This window comes from Ranitomeya imitator, chromosome 7 (genome assembly GCF_032444005.1).
Source record: "Ranitomeya imitator isolate aRanImi1 chromosome 7, aRanImi1.pri, whole genome shotgun sequence".
Lineage (NCBI taxonomy): Eukaryota > Metazoa > Chordata > Amphibia > Anura > Dendrobatidae > Ranitomeya > Ranitomeya imitator.
Genome location: NC_091288.1, coordinates 169,981,551 through 169,997,522, shown reverse-complemented (window position 1 = coordinate 169,997,522; position 15,972 = coordinate 169,981,551). Strand labels below are relative to the sequence as shown.

Below are 15,972 nucleotides of genomic sequence, written 5' to 3'. Positions count from 1 at the left end.
TATGTTATATTATATACTGGTGCATAATAACCTACAACTATTCTGATATTATAGCAATTTTTCCTTGATTGCTTCATTCCCTCCATATTGGTAAACTAAAGCGTAATTCAATTCATAGAAATACTCATTTTAAAATTTCAGAAGAGAATGTAGCAGACTAAAAAGTTTGAAGCTTGATGTAACAACAATCAAAATACATTATATAAAACAACTAAAAAGAATAAGTTAAGGTCCAAGAGAAAAAAAATTAACAATGTAGACAACAAAAAAGACAAAATCTGTGGTATAAATATGCAAAATGGAAACCAACAGCGTGAATGGGGTAAGGGAATAGATGCCACTTCTGTCGCCCTATACTTGATTGTAAACGGAAAATGCAATCAAGTTGGGCTTAAAGTGGTTGGCCAATACCTATAATGTCCTTTTAAATATCTATCTTTAAGCCCTAAACACGTTTGCCATCTGCTTTAATATTTGAAGTGTGGCGGCAGCCACTGATGCTTTGGTCACTTTTCCATCACCGCCCGAAACAGGACATCATCAGGGAACGGCAGTGATAGTAGCTATTGTAAGTTAGTGCAGTGCTGCCCCCTGATAATGTCCTGTTTTAGGGGAGAGGTGATATAAGCTGCAGGGATGAGACTGCAGAGCCATTCTTCTGTGTCTCTGCTCAAATAAAATGTCAGAGGAAGCAAAGAAAAAAACAGATATTGGGGTAATGCTGAAAAAACTGATCTGTATGTCTCATATCAGATGCATTGTTGCTGAGAATTCTTCTTTTATCACTTTATGTAAATGTCCTCTTCCTGGCCATGGGGAGGATGATATCTGGAAGATAACTCTGCCTCCAGAGCTTACTATATATGAAGAGGAGTTACCAGTGTGATGTGTAATGGCCGCTCTCTGCTCTCCTGATCTCACTGCAGAGCTGTGTGTGGCTATAACTAACTCATTTACAGATTCCTCTCAGCTTCAGCCTATATCTCACAGGCAGACAAGGTTGTAATGTTGTTGAAATACAGCTCAACAGCTGCAAAATGTGTTTGCAAGAAGACAAATTTCATTTCTCCTGTTCTGTGTTATTTACATGTCTTACACTGGTAACTCTTCCATTTAAAATTAGCTCTGGAGGCAGAGTTATCTTCCAGGCAACATACTCCACATAGCCTGGAATACGTCTTTTATTATATGTAAGAAAAACGTGGATTTCTCTGGAATACGACATCAGATCACAGATATCATGGTATCTTTGTATTTAGCTTCCTATACCCTACATTCCCATTAGAATAACAAGGCATTCTATAGAAAAAAAACAAAAATTAGTTTTATTCAAAGTCTCATCCTCTATAATTGTTACACATAATCATCTGTAATATCTTTTAAAAAAACATTGTTTCTTTTGGTTGTTTTCAAAAGGTGGCTCAATGTCAGGCCTTGAACACTTAATAGCCATTAAAATAGGATTTGAGTAGTTTTCGTCTTGACGTTCTCTCCAATATACTTATCTGTAATTTTTAAAGCATATTTAATATTAGTTTAGATTTCCTGTTGCAAAGTAAACTTGAAAGCTAACAGACAACATGCAGTGTTATTCACTGTTATAGGTAAGTCTCTTAATATTTACGCAGCAGCCTACACTACTCCCATGTGTCTTTTAGTGTCTAATTCAATTTTTACCTGAAATTCACTTATTTTAATTTGGTGTTGGCCAAGTTTTATTTCCTGCACTGTACAGAATCACAACCAACATGTACCAGTGCTACAGTCGCCGCTAACAAAGTACTTCGGCTCTGGGAAAAAGCGAAAATCCCGACAGTGGAAAAGTCTCAAGAAGAATGATAAATGGGAGCCAAAACGCAAAGTTTTTTGTGAGTAGGTGTAAGAGATCGGTGGGACACCTACTCATCAAATCTCCATCTAAAGGGTATGGATGGGGATGTTAAATGTCCAACTACTAGGATTCTTTCTCTGTTGTGTGTTTGGAGAGGAAAGTCTGCAGACGGTGGCTACAGGGGGAGCTGAAGACTTATGATGTCCCGAGCAGGCGAATCTCACAGATAGAAGGACTCTGCTATACTTAATCTTTTGTTTTAAAGTTATGCCAGAAAGGTCACGTTTATTTTGTTTCTATCCTGCCATGGTTTATGCTGTGCTGTGATAAACCAGCAGGTGATTGATCCAAGAAGCGTTCCTGCGTCTACCATTGAAAGCATTTGAGTGAGTCAACACCTCACAAAAGAGGGGGGACCTGAATTGTACACATATTTTTAATTAATATGACAAATCAATATATTATTTAATACATTTGGACAATGTGGAAATCAAGTCCTGTTGGATGAAAAGGTACCCATGTACATAATGACCAGTGCAACAATTGTTACAACTTCTGGAGACATTTAAGCCATGTCTGACGACTGCCTTGGGAGTAGAAAAGATTTTGAGTTGAGTTAATGCAATCCCAATTCTTTCTGGATAGGGTCATGTCTGCATTTGCCGGGAGTGTTCTCGAAAATTCCAAACAATCCCAACACATTTGGCACTGTTGGCAACCATGCGGATGCCCTGCCTAAGAGAGGTTTTACAGTGAGTTATTTGTTTCTTAAAAGTCCTATTGCTTAAATAGGGATTTCTATTACTTTTAGGGTTTGCTAACACTGGCGTATATTCTCTCAGGCCGATTATGCTAATGACGATTGGCTCAGACTTTGTCAGAGTTTGAGCCAAGTGTCATCTAAGTGTAATCCTGGCATGAAAGAATTGTTGCACAGATGCATAGAAGATGGAGAACATAATTTCTCCATCTTCTGCGTTGTCTCTGTGACCGTACATTGGACTGCACTGGGATGACTTCCGAATGAAGTCAGATGTTCCGATGCTTCACATGCACCATAGACTTGTATGGGTGCTTGTGATCAGAGTATTGGAGCCACCAACAGCATGCTTCAATGGTTTTGTCATACCAAATCAGCATGAGAAGATAATCGCAGCTCTGCACTGGCCCATAGTATAATATTGGGCCAAGTGCTATCTGATAAAACATCAGGTAGTACTCGGCCATGTTATACCTCAGTGTGGGTGAGCACTTATATTGATGAACTATACTTAGTATAGCTTGTCAATAAAAGATCAGTGGGGGTCCAACACCCACCTTCCCCACTGATCAGAATGTATCACCTCTGACGGTGGCCGGATGTAGTATACACAGCAGAACACAGCAGCTCCACACAAAATTTAAAGACCACTTTTTGTGTGCCGCAAATCAGATCCTATTCTTTTCAATAGATCTGCAGTACCCGGCAGCAACCAATAAACAATAAACAGCTCCATTAATGAAAAAATAAAAGTTACAGCTCCTACAACATGGTTACACATTAAAACATTTTTTTTGCTAATATTTTCTCTTAATATAAGGGATTTTATTGTGCAAAAGTAGTAAAATATAAAAAATATAAATAATTTGTCCAAAATAGTCTGAATTATAGCTGTTCTTTGTCTTGCCTGCCAAATGATCAAACAGTTGTTTAACACCTTAGATGTATCCATAGGTCCAGGTTGGGATGGACTTCTCGACCTTGGAAGTATGGATACGCCCTGGCGATTTTGCATGCGTGAGGGCGATCCCGGATGGGTGTTCAACTTGCAGAAAAGCTGACACCCGGCTCTCACTGAAAAAAATGTGGGGAAGGGGAGAGGGATTGTTCTTCTCACCAGGTCAGGACTAAGAGCATTACAGCTTGAAAGACACAGACCCATGACCATTTATCCCCCCTTCTACCTTCCCCTCCTGTGTCTACCTCCCCTTCTTCCCCACTTTTGGCATGTTTTTCTTCTTATAATTTCATTTAGCATTTTTGTAATTAAAAGTCATGTTATAATTCTACATAAAGAAGTGGATGCTAGAGCCTCCTGTTTTTTCCTCTACCTGGCTCTCACTTCCAGGAGCGGTGCCTCACCGCTCCCAGCAGTTTAATCCCCTAAATGCGGCGATCGATATGATATATAATGGGTATTTTTCAGCAGGTTTCTAACATGTAGGCCCCTTAAACTTTATTGAGAACTTCATTGGTCCCTGAAAAATAGATTTCTAGACATGTTTTTAAATGTTAAAAATTACTACTTATAAACCCTCTCTTGTCCCAGAAATATAAATGAACGTCAAAAATGATGAAAATGTAAAGCAGACATATGGGAAATGTTAATTAAATATTTTGTATAGTTTGACTATCTGACTAAGAGCAGATACATTTATAAAGCGAAAATGTTTCAATTTTTTTTCACAGATTTTCGGGGTTCTTTTTAACAAATTTAAAATACGGTATATCAACTAAAATGTATTATTAATGTAAAGTAAAATGTGTCAGGAAAAAAATGTATTTCCCGAATCACTTGGATAGTAAAAGGCAAAGTTCTAAAGTTCCGAATGGACTGCATCGTTAAAGAGTTAGAGAAGAGACCCAATTGATGCTCTCACCGGGCTTTCCTACCGTAATTTCTGTTGACGTGGTCTCATAGAGCTCTGTTTTTTCTTGTATTGAGTGACAGCTGATGTCCACAGGGTGTACTGAGTTTATGTTTTTTTTTTCTGTGGACTACAGTTATAACTTCATGGATGAAATTGGAAAATCGTGATTAAAATGTCTCCATGAAGCCCGAGTCTAGCTGGGGAGACGAGTTTGCGATTTTCATTCTCCTCACTTCACCACAGTTCAATCACTGGTCACAAATGAACATTTTTAGTTTATTTCTCTCATGGGAGTTAGAGTAAGAAAGTAGTAACAATAATAATTACAACATTGCTCATTTATAAATCTTCAGAGAATAATTGGCTTTCCTATTCACAATTCTCTGCATCTGCAGTTTACACTCTCCGTCTATTCACATCTGGTGAACAAACCAGGGAGAGGATTTTTGGATATCATCTTTGGAATCACATAGAAGAATAGTTCTTTTTGTTAAATACAGGTGGTTGTATAGTTTATTTTTTTCAAATAAAGTTGTAGAATAAAATTCAGCCAAAAATTCAAGTCAAAATGTTTCTTTCACAAATTTGGATTATAAAATTAGAGCACAAAAGATGAAAAAGTTATAAAAAACTAGAAAAGAATTAGAATAAAACAATCATCATCGTTGCACTATTTAGTGCATCTCCCTATGCACCATATACCTCAATAGTTCTTTTATAATTAGTCAACAAGTAGAAAAGTTAAGCCAGATGTTAGTACATTCAGTTATGCTGTTATGTTTGTTGTATGTACTATAGGATAAGCAATTCAGCATTGGAAATAACTCATTTATGGGCCATGATGAAATACCTGGGGGGAAAAAGGCTTCCGCAAAGGTGAACTGTAACCCTTATTTATTTGGGGTTTAAATAAACAGATGTGAGGAAAATTTTTCCAGTCTCTAGAATTTCAAATATGGTACCAAAAAATCGAAAAGTTCTCCTGCACTAGGTGGATGCATGGGGTCCTTCTCCTCTCCATACACCCCTAGTCGTAGCACAACTTTCAGCTTATGCTACTCTTGATAACGCTCTACAAATTTGTAATGTAGCTTTTCGACAAATTCACTGGTTTATAGAGCTATATTTCTGTGTTCCCATTGTATCGATATACAGTTGAGGTATCATCTAGAGGTTTCACACCACAATTCTGTGACAGATCACATACATTGACCTAAATGGACAATACTGCTAAAAATGTAGGATCACATTTATTTCTAGAGATATTTGAAAAAAATTTATGAATTCTAACTACCATCAGTTGACATGTCTTCAGGGGCAGCACGGTGGCTCAGTGGATAGCACTGCAGCCATGCAGCGCTGGGGTCCTGGGTTCAATCCCCACCAATGATTAACATCTGCAAAGAGTTTGTATGTTCTCCCCGTGTTTGCGTGGGTTTCCTCCGGGTACTCCGGATTCCACCCACATTCCAAAGACATACTGATAGGGAATTTAGATTGTGAGCCCCATCGGGGACAGTAATGATAATATGTGCAAACTGTAAAGCACTGCAGAATATGTTTGCGCTATATAAAAATAAAGATTATATTATATTTTTTTTAAAAACAATCTCTTACTTTACTCCACCACTTTCAACAGGTCAATCATCTTCAGCAAGCTTTAACATTTGGATGGAGAGCCTCACTTTTGACTCTAGAATATTTCGATATTCAAAGGAATTCATGGTTGTCTCAATGATTTCAATATGACCAGTTCCAGTGGATGCAAAACAAGACAAAATACTCACACCTCCACCACCGTGCTTGACAGCTGGGATGAGGTCTTTCTGCTGAGACGTTGTTTATTTTTTGGCAGATGACGCACAAGGTATTATGGCCAACCATCTCAACTTTGGTGGTGTCTGTCCAAAGCACATTATTCCAGAAGACTTATGGTTTCTTCAGATGAATTGTTTGCTTACATGTTCTTTTTTGAAAAAAAATAAATAAAAATCTCCTGGCAATGCAGCCAAATAAGCCATACTTTTTCAGTCTTTTTCTAATTGAACTGTCTTGAATTTGATATATTAGTCATGTAACTGAGGCCTTTAGAGACAGAGCTGCAGCTCATGTTTTTATTTTTTTGCAATTACTCTGAGAACTGCCTGGACTGACATTGAGCTGATTTTGCTGTTACACACACTTATGGGAAGATTGTCAACTGTCTTGAATGTCTTCAACTTGTTATTAATCTTTTCTACTGATGGACTCCAAATTGTTTGGGAATGGCCTTAAAAACCTTCCCAGAATGACAGGCAGAAACAATTGCTTCTCTAAGATCATTGCTGATGTTTTCCCTCCTTGACATTGTGATAGCATTCACCAGATTTCTACTTTTTTAAAGTTGATACAAACTTCTGGTTTTATAGAGCTGGAATTGGCGGCCCATGGTGCCTAACAGTCAAGAGCATTTCATTAGAAGCATATGGCTGCTACTTTCTCTTAATTTCTATGGAAGTAGTAGGGGGTGTACTTAAATTTTCCACACAATGATTCTGCATTTTGGTTTATTTTTTATTACATGAATGATGATAAGGGGTAATTTATCATGTGCTGATGTTCATTTGAGGTTGTATATTTACCTAATTTTAATACCTCTGAAGGGGCTGATGTTTTTCATGTCTTGATATCTAAAACCAAAGGATTAAAAGAGGGTGTACTTAGTTTTTATCATGAAAGTATAAAGGCCTTTACATTTTTTGCCACATGTGCGGGTGTGTGGGTGGTGAGGATGGTGTTCCACTCCTCTGACATTCCTGTGGTTTAAATGCATGTATGCATGCAAGGGCTGACACTCACAGCTTGGGGCTCCTGTGCAAGAAAAGTGTCCGGCCCCCTCGTTTTATGACAACAAATATATATGTATCTATATATATATATATATATATATATATATATATATATATATATATATATAGCCACACACACACATATATATATCTTACATAGTATCCTTTATTATGTATATTGCCATCCCTTATTATACAGTGCCCTCTCTTGTTATGTACAGCACTGTCCCGTACATATTGGATTATATAGAGCCCTATTTTTTATTATATACCGTCTTCTCTTGTTAGAAATATAATGCAATGATGGCTGATGGAGAATGGGAAGGCTTTTGGATTGATGATGATCTCAATCCTGAGCTATGTGTAAGTATCCCACAAAATGAGTTACTTCGTACACTCAAGTACTATGAGTACGAAAAGGACGACATAGGGTTCCACAAGGACAACAATATGAGGCATACGTCAAGATTGACGAAGAAATGGTTCAATGACAATGAAGTAGAGGCTCTATAATGGCCTCCACAGTCCTCAGACTTCAACCCAATCAAACGTTTCTGGGTAGAATTGAAGAAAAAAAACAGTATATATACCCAAGTGAGTCGACCAGTATGCATCAACTTTGAGAACGTGCAGAAGAGACCTAAGATCAAATTTTGGTAGTTTGAATCTGATCGAGAGAATGCCCAGAAGGATTTAGGCAGTGTTGAAAATCAAAGTTAAAAATAGAAGTGGATAATTAGATATGGAGCCTGAAAGTCAAAAACTCAAAACATTGTTACCCTTTTGCTCTTCACTGTATATATATATATATATATATCTACTATATAATTGTCTAAGGGTCACTTCCGTCTGTCTGTCCTTCTGTCACGGTTATTCATTCGCTAATTGGTCTCGCCAGCTGCCCGCATACTCCCCTCTGGTCACCGCTAACACAGGGTTAATGCCGGTGGTAATGGACCGCATTATGCCGCGGGTAACAGCCGCGGGTAACACACTCCGTTACCGCCGCTATTAACCCTGTGTGACCCCAACTTTTTACTATTGACGCTGCCTATGCGGCATCAATAATAAAAAATGTAATGTTAAAAATAATAATAATAATAAAAAAACCTGCTATACTCCCTCTCCGTTGCAGCTCGCGCCGGCCGCCATCTTCCGTTGCAGGTTCCGGTGGCAGAAGGACCTGCCATGACGTCACGGTCATGTGACTGCGACGTCATCATAGGCCCTGCGTGCCTGCGCTACAAAGACCTGCCATGACGTCACGCTCATGTGACCGCGACGTCATCACAGGTCCTGCGCTAATACCAACCCTGGGACCGGAACCTGCCGTGGACTACAAGGGCTCCCTCGGAAAGGTGAGTATATGTTTATTCTTTATTTTTTTACCTGTGACAAACCTGGCTGGGCAATATACTACGTGACTGCCCAATATACTACGTGGCTCTGTGCTGTATACTACTTCGCTGTGCAATATACTACGTCACTGGGCAATATACTATGTCACTGGGCAATGTACTACGTCACTGGGCAATAAACTACGTGACTGTGCAATATACTACGTAACTGGGCAATATACTATGTGGCTGGGCAATATACTACGTGGCTGTGCAATATACTACGTCACTAGGCAATACACTATGTCACTGGGCAATATAGTACATCACTGGGCAATATACTACGTTACTGGGCAATATACTACGTGGCTGGCAATATACTATGTAACTGGGCAATATACTACGTCACTGGGCAATATACTATGTCACTGGGCAATATACTATGTAACTGGGCAATATACTACGTAACTGGGCAATATACTACGTGGCTGGGCAATATACTATGTGGCTGGCCAATATATTACGTCACTGGGCAATATACTATGTGAGCTGTGCAATATACTACGTAGCTCGGCAATATACTACGTAACTGGGCAATAAATATACTACGTGGCTGGGCAATATACTATGTGGCTGTGCAATATACTACGTCACTGGGCAATATACTACGTAACTGGGCAATATACTACATGGCTGGGCAATATACTACGTCACTGGGCAATATACTACGTGGCTGGCCAATATATTATGTCACTGGGCAATATACCACGTCACTGGGCAATATACTACGTGGCTGGGCAATATACTACGTGACTGGGCAATATACTACGTCACTGGGCAATATACTACGTAACTGGTCAATATACTATGTGGCTGGGCAATATACTACGTGGCTGGCCAATATATTACGTCACTGCGCAATATACTACGTGGGCTGTGCAATATACTACGTAACTGGGCAATAAATATACTACGTGGCTGGGCAATATACTATGTGGCTGTGCAATATACTACGTCACTGGGCAATATACTACGTAACTGGGCAATATACTACATGGCTGGGCAATATACTACGTCACTGGGCAATATACTACGTGGCTGGCCAATATATTATGTCACTGGGCAATATACCACGTCACTGGGCAATATACTACGTGGCTGGGCAATATACTACGTGGCTGGGCAATATACTACGTCACTGGGCAATATACTACGTGGCTGGCCAATATATTACGTCACTGCGCAATATACTACGTGGGCTGTGCAATATACTACGTAACTGGGCAATAAATATACTATGTGGCTGGGCAATAAACTACGTCACTAGGCAATATACTACGTAACTGGGCAATATACTATGTGGCTGGGCAATATACTACGTAACTGGGCAATATACTATGTGGCTGGGCAATATACTACGTCACTGGGCAATATACTACGTGGCTGGCCAATATATTATGTCACTGGGCAATATACTACGTGGCTGGGCAATATACTATGTGGCTGGGCAATATACTGCGCGACTGGGCAATATACTACGTGGCTGGGCAATATTCTACGTGGGCTGTGCAATATACTACGTGGACATGCATATTCTAGAATACCCGATGCATTAGAATCGGGCCACCATCTAGTATATATACAGTGGGGCAAAAAAGTATTTAGTCAGTCAGCAATAGTGCAAGTTCCACCACTTAAAAAGATGAGAGGCGTCTGTAATTTACATCATAGGTAGACCTCAACTATGGGAGACAAACTGAGAAAAAAAAAATCCAGAAAATCACATTGTCTGTTTTTTTTAACATTTTATTTGCATATTATGGTGGAAAATAAGTATTTGGTCAGAAACAAAATTTCATCTCAATACTTTGTAATATATCCTTTGTTGGCAATGACAGAGGTCAAACGTTTTCTGTAAGTCTTCACAAGGTTGCCACAGACTGTTGTTGGTATGTTGGCCCATTCCTCCATGCAGATCTCCTCTAGAGCAGTGATGTTTTTGGCTTTTTGCTTGGCAACACGGACTTTCAACTCCCTCCAAAGGTTTTCTATAGGGTTGAGATCTGGAGACTGGCTAGGCCACTCCAGGACCTTGAAATGCTTCTTACGAAGCCACTCCTTCGTTGCCCTGGCGGTGTGCTTTGGATCATTGTCATGTTGAAAGACCCAGCCACGTTTCATCTTCAATGCCCTTGCTGATGGAAGGAGGTTTGCACTCAAAATCTCACGATACATGGCCCCATTCATTCTTTCATGTACCCGGATCAGTCGTCCTGGCCCCTTTGCAGAGAAACAGCCCCAAAGCATGATGTTTCCACCACCATGCTTTACAGTAGGTATGGTGTTTGATGGATGCAACTCAGTATTCTTTTTCCTCCAAACACGACAAATTGTGTTTCTACCAAACAGTTCCAGTTTGGTTTCATCAGACCATAGGACATTCTCCCAAAACTCCTCTGGATCATCCAAATGCTCTCTAGCAAACTTCAGACGGGCCCGGACATGTACTGGCTTAAGCAGTGGGACACGTCTGGCACTGCAGGATCTGAGTCCATGGTGGCGTAGTGTGTTACTTATGGTAGGCCTTGTTACATTGGTCCCAGCTCTCTGCAGTTCATTCACTAGTTCCCCCCGCGTGGTTCTTGGATTTTTGTTCACCGTTCTTGTGATCATTCTGACCCCACGGGGCGGGATTTTGCATGGAGCCCCAGATCGAGGGAGATTATCAGTGGTCTTGTATGTCTTCCATTTTCTAATTATTGCTCCCACTGTTGATTTCTTCACTCCAAGCTGGTTGGCTATTGCAGATTCAGTCTTCCCAGCCTGGTGCAGGGCTACAATTTTGTTTCTGGTGTCCTTTGACAGCTCTTTGGTCTTCACCATAGTGGAGTTTGGAGTCAGACTGTTTGAGGGTGTGCACAGGTGTCTTTTTATACTGATAACAAGTTTAAACAGGTGCCTTTACTACAGGTAATGAGTGGAGGAAAGAGGAGACTCTTAAAGAAGAAGTTACAGGTCTGTGAGAGCCAGAAATCTTGATTGTTTGTTTCTGACCAAATACTTATTTTCCACCATAATATGCAAAAAAAAAATGATAAAAAAACAGACAATGTGATTTTCTGGATTTTTTTTTCTCAGTTTGTCTCCCATAGTTGAGGTCTACCTATGATGTAAATTGCAGACGCCTCTCATCTTTTTAAGTGGTGGAACTTGCACTATTACTGACTGACTATATACTTTTTTGCCCCACTGTATATATATAAACCATTATATGCCATGTGCAGTATGGCCATCCTATTATGTCGTAAACAGAACATTGTGACAAGATGAAACTACAATCTCAGCAACTTCCATAGTTACACCTTTTTCCACTGGTAATCCTAGACTACTGGGCCCAATACATTACCAATGAATCCTATCAAAATCATTTTATAATAATTTTTTGGCTGTCCTAACAGAATCTAGTACCCAATGGTACTAGATAGTCATTATTTATCAAACATTAGCACCATCCTCACCATTGTCTCCTAGAATCTGGCAGATGATGGTATTTAGGCTAGATTTCCCCATATTTCCGTTTATGTTCAGTTGTTCACATCTGTGCAAGTAGATTTAAAAATAAGAAATTCAGCTAAAGTATTGTAAATTTACATTGACATGACCTTTAAACAACAGACAGTCTTTGTTAACCAATCAGATGTTTGTTTTGCTCAGTCTAGTGCAAATCAGGTATGTGAGACCCATTTCCTTTTTTATTTCTAACTGCTAACATATTTCTTCCTGGTAAATATAGCAATGTCAATGTTACAATGAAAGGGTTTCAATTTCTAATGTTTTGCCAATCAGTATAAACAGGTAAAAGCACCCCCATATTATTAATGTCTATCAAACCTCAAGTATCTATTAAAAAATATGAGGATATCAATAAAAATTGACATTGAGAATCAAGGGTTCCACTATAGGTTAATTCTGTTATCCAGATGATAGTGACTGCAATGACAGAAGTAGACAGTATATATTCAATGATAACGTATTATAGGCTGTCTTACGTTTACTAATCAGCACCAATATGGAGAAAATAAAGTAATAAATAATAAATGCTTATAGGAACATTAAACATTGAAATAAATAAAAGTAGGAAAGTTCCTCCCTTAATCTACTTCTTTTATTTAAAATTCTGTTTTGTCTCAAATTATAATTAAAATTGGAAAATATAAAACAAAATCTTTCCAATGGCTCTTAGGAGATCACTGTTTTGCGTGTGTTTTCAGTCAGACACAAGCTGAAGATGGAATTGATCTGTTGGCAATTATTCTGTGTTCTCTGCAGGATTTGTACAAGACTGACTGAGGATCTTTCAGAAGATTCTAGAGACTAACAAACAACGAGGGCAACTATATTGATTGCCTAATTCTAACACTCATTCTAGATTTACAATTCCTTTAAGTGCTTTTTAATTACCTAAAATATATAACATTGAAAACAATCAAAGTTTTATAAAGTTTTGGAATAAAAATATTATAAAACTTAATAAACGTTTGGTCACGATCATGAATATGTCAATGAGCAGAATTAGCTATTAGACATATGTCCTGATTCGTGTTTTACCAATCCTGAGAATTCCAAACCAAAAAAAAATTGGAGCACTAAATTCAATATAAAAAAATCTATATTTATTGTAGTAGATAACTAACGTATTGCAAAAATTGTATGGTAAAATTAAATAAGGTTATTTTAGACGACCATAAAAACATTCCAAGTCATGAGCATACTAATATATGAACTCAATATATATAGGTAAATATAGGGTCCAAAGAGCAGGAATATTTGTAACCTTAAAATGTTTACTATAACGGTGGGTTAAATAACATCATACCATATTGGTAATATATTATCCACCACTATATCCTTTGTCACAGATCACCTAAGTGGAGCCATCAATAATTATAGTGCTGACCCGTAGTATCAGTATGCTGCTCAAGACCAGAAGGATAATCCTGAAAATTATATCTTTACTAGTGATGAGCGAGTGTACTCGTTGCTCGGGTTTTCCTGAGCACGCTCGGGTGATCTCCGAGTATTATGACTGCTCGGAGATTTAGTTTTCGTCACCTCAGCTGAATGATTTACAGCTACTAGACAGCTTGAATACATGTGGGGATTCCCTAGCAACCAGGCATTCCTCACATGTATTCAGCCTGTCTAGCAGCCGTAAATCATGCAGCTGCTTCAACAAAAACTAAATCTCTGAGCACTTACAAATACTAGGAGACCACCCGAGCAACGAATACACTCGCTCATCACTAATGTTTACACAATAAAGGTGAAGGCTACATGAAGATCAGCAAAGTTTTAATTCAGTCAGATTACTTTAGAAACAAAGTAATATCTCACTGAGATGTCCAGGCCGACCACAGAAGTTAACCCCAAATAGAAATTCCTCCTGATGAGAAGGGTTGAATTAAATCAACATGCAAGTTCACCTAAGTTAGCTAAAGAAGTAGAAAGCAAAACCGGGGTAAGTGTTTCTCATGACACAATATGGCAAACACTGCCGAGGAATTGCAGACATGGGTTTCATTCATGTAGGAAGCCTCTCCTAAAGCCTATGCACAAAGAAGCCTACCTATAATTTGTCAGGAACTATGCTGAAAAATATAAAGACTACTGGGACTCTACGCTGGAGTGATGAGACCAAGATCAATTTTTTTAACTGATTGCTTCAAATCTATATGGCATCGCAAAGGTGAGTAGTCCACAATTGTACAATAGTACTTACAATTGCTCATTTTGCCTTTCTACCAAGATAATTATTCTCTTTTCTCTGCTCTATGTGGAAACAGGAAGTCTCTTGTCCTTTACCATCCCCATCTACAACTCCTGACCCAGTTGCTCTTCCTCCCTACCATGGACTTTTGCAGTGATGACTCATACAGGGAAAATTGAAAGGCAAAATGAGCTATTGTAAGTGCACATTGCTGTGTAATATTATGATTGCAATATATAAGGTCTTAAAGATTTTGATGTAAGTGCTTCTTTATGGCTGGATTCACATGTGCATTTTATGATACATAATGTGGCTGGACAACCGGTAGTTTTATGAACACTGTGGCGAGCTATGTTTGGGTCAGCAAAACCACATTATCATATAAATTGGTTTTGTACCATATAGAATTTAATGAGGATATAATGCTAAACCCAAAGTATAACAAATGTTTTGGACTAGGATAGATATTGCCATGATTAGCTAAATGATGCTCAAAAACGAACAGAGTTAATTTATATGATTAAACAATAAAGAATAATGTTGAAGGAACTCTAAAGCTAAATATGAATGTATTAATAAAACAATAAATATAATTGTCCTCACTGTTCATTAGTCTTCACTATTTTCTGTATGAACTTGAAACAGTCTGAAATCCTGCATAAAGGTTCATCTAATGTTGATCAACTCCATTTTTAGGCTGATGGCTGACTGAAGCTCCGTCCCTTCATCAAAATGGCGTGACTTACCAATCATTTGTACTGCAGACAGGGCATAGCGGGAGGCTTCTGCTGCAGCCAGTTGTCTTACAGCCGGGCATAGGACAGTGAGAAGGAGAAGATGGATGAAGACATTGCTTATCTCCTGAGACATAGAGAAGATTTCTTCATAATTTTTCTCAATTTTAGTTATATTATGAAATGAAATAAGATAAAAAAATGGTGAGATTCAGGGAGGAATTGTTGAGTTTTTTCATATTTTGTCCATTTTCTGCGCTTACTTTTCTTTAAAAGTTGGACAAATTTGCTCTCTTCCAAAAATACAGTGGAAAGTTTGAAACTTCCAAATGACATTCCATTTCTGGCCGACTCACACACAGGCAGCAGAAACGAGAAATGTTACAGTTGTTCTGAAGAAATTACACATTTGCTTTGTGTTCTCATTGGCAGATTGCTGGGATGGGGATATTTTTAGAGTGAATTTATCAAGATTTCTATAACTAAGGAAACATACCTTTTTGGCTCTTCACATCAGGCTGTCCGCTGTCATCTGCAGACAATTGTCTCTGCAAATTTCGTAACTTCATACAGTATGAAACTATTTTTGGTAATTGAGAAGCAAAATAGCAGACAACTGACGTAGCAAAGTCGAATGGCTACGCCTGTTCTTTTAGGCCAAAATTTCCCTCTTGGGTGCCATTTTGTTACATGCAGTAACATGGATCAAGTTTTGACTATGAGGTCAGAATACATGCTATAAATAAATGATCAAAATTAAAGGATTTTTTCAAATACTCAAAGGCTAGGGTCACAAGATCGAATTTCTCTCATCTGGGAAAATCGGTTTGATTATGCTCTGATC

General features: G+C 38.5%; 1 long non-coding RNA gene across 1 annotated transcript; it reads right to left on the bottom strand.

Moving 5' to 3' along the window:
- Nucleotides 1–7,092: 7,092 nt before the first annotated feature.
- LOC138645915 (uncharacterized) lies at nt 7,093–15,665 on the bottom strand. The gene is made up of 3 exons (XR_011314809.1): nt 15,625–15,665; nt 12,146–12,225; nt 7,093–7,131 (listed from the first exon to the last, which is right to left on the bottom strand). It is a non-coding gene; the product is annotated as an uncharacterized lncRNA (long non-coding RNA).
- Nucleotides 15,666–15,972: the final 307 nt, after the last annotated feature.